Source organism: Tupaia chinensis, unplaced genomic scaffold, assembly GCF_000334495.1.
Source record: "Tupaia chinensis unplaced genomic scaffold, TupChi_1.0 Scaffold141329_1, whole genome shotgun sequence".
Classification (NCBI taxonomy): Eukaryota; Metazoa; Chordata; class Mammalia; order Scandentia; family Tupaiidae; genus Tupaia; species Tupaia belangeri.
In genome coordinates, this window is record NW_006201192.1 from 1 (window position 1) to 1,468 (window position 1,468).

General features: G+C 40.1%; 1 pseudogene; it reads right to left on the reverse strand.

The window, feature by feature from the left end:
- Window positions 1-3: 3 nt before the first annotated feature.
- LOC102502914 (dnaJ homolog subfamily A member 1 pseudogene) lies at window positions 4-608 on the reverse strand (annotated as a pseudogene).
- Between the last annotated feature and the right edge of the window lie 860 nt (window positions 609-1,468).

The window sequence follows — 1,468 nt, forward strand, 5'->3', positions numbered from 1 at the left end:
CTCTCGAACTATCTTCCTTCCATTGCAACTTCTACATCTGTCTTTAGAACTGATCCGCTCTCCATGGCCTTGGCACTCCATGCATACAGACTGAATTTGCTGAACCATTCCAGGTCCTATCTGATGAATTCTTATTTGCATTCCAGTACCTCGGCAATTGGGACAGCACTCTACTGCTCCTTACCACCTCGGCCTTCACATTTGTCACAAATCACATTCTTTTGCAGAGCCAGTTTTCTTGTTGCACCATTATATAAATCTTCTAAGGTTACTGACAGCTGATGTACAACATTTTTACCTCTTCTTTCTCTCTGCATCCTTCCTCCTCCTCCAAAAAACATATCAAAGATGTCCATTGGGGAGCCAAAACCACCACCTGCTCCACCTTCTTTAATTGCCTGTTCTCCTCCTTTGTCATATAATTCCCTTTTCTTCGCATCAGAGATAACTTCATAAGCTTGAGAAATCTGTTTAAACTTCTCACCTTCATTTGGATTCTTATCAGGGTGGTACTTCAAAGCCAGTTTCCTGTAAGCCTTCTTCAGTTCTTCCTGGGTAGCATTGGGTTTGACCCCCAAAACATCATAGAAAGTCGTTTCTTTCACCATTTTCTACAGTGAGCGGGCTGATGCTGGTGTGGGGGAGCAGGAAGGTGAGTGTAGCTGTGAGCAGCTCAGGCAGCCGCTGCTCCTCAGCTTCTCACCGAGCATTCTGGAAAGTTCCACACGAGGCTTGTTTTTAGATTGATCTGGAGTCCAAAGTCATGGTCAGCTGTATGACTTCACCTTTGCTATTGACTATGCCTCTAAGCTGGTCCTGCGCTATGATTTTTTTTTTCTTGTTGTTTAGTTTTTTCTACAGGGCATGTGTGTTTCCTTGAGAAAGAGAGAGAGAGAGAAACAAAAAAGAACGAAAAGAGAATACTCAACTCATAGGAGATGCCATGCCTCAGTTTCTTCTCCTGCATTCTCCTCTCAGGATTTGGGGCACACATGCACATGTGCCTGGCCTGTTTTTCAAGCTGTTGAGTCCAGGACTTGAACTATGGTTTGCCATGTGGGATCTAGCTGCCTTAACCCTCATGCCATGGTGTGACCTAACAATTTCTATTTCAACATGACTTCATTTCTGGATTTTGTTTGTATTCCAGTCTTTTGGTCTTTGTCTGTGATTGGTATATTCTAGTTTTATAATATTTGTTATTGTCAGTTACTCCAGTTACTTGATTTAGAAATAGTCTTATATATGTATTTATATTTGACATTCTAGATAAATTTTAGAATTTTTGGTCCCCTTTTCCATGAAGAACAAATATAGTGGAATTTTTATGAGGTATTTTGTATCAGTGACAGAGATAATTCATTTTGATTAATTTGGGGAAAGTAGTCATTTTGGTAAAGGGGAGTTTTTCTTCATGTACATATGTGTAACCATGTTTATAAATGTTTATTTTCTTACATATTCTATA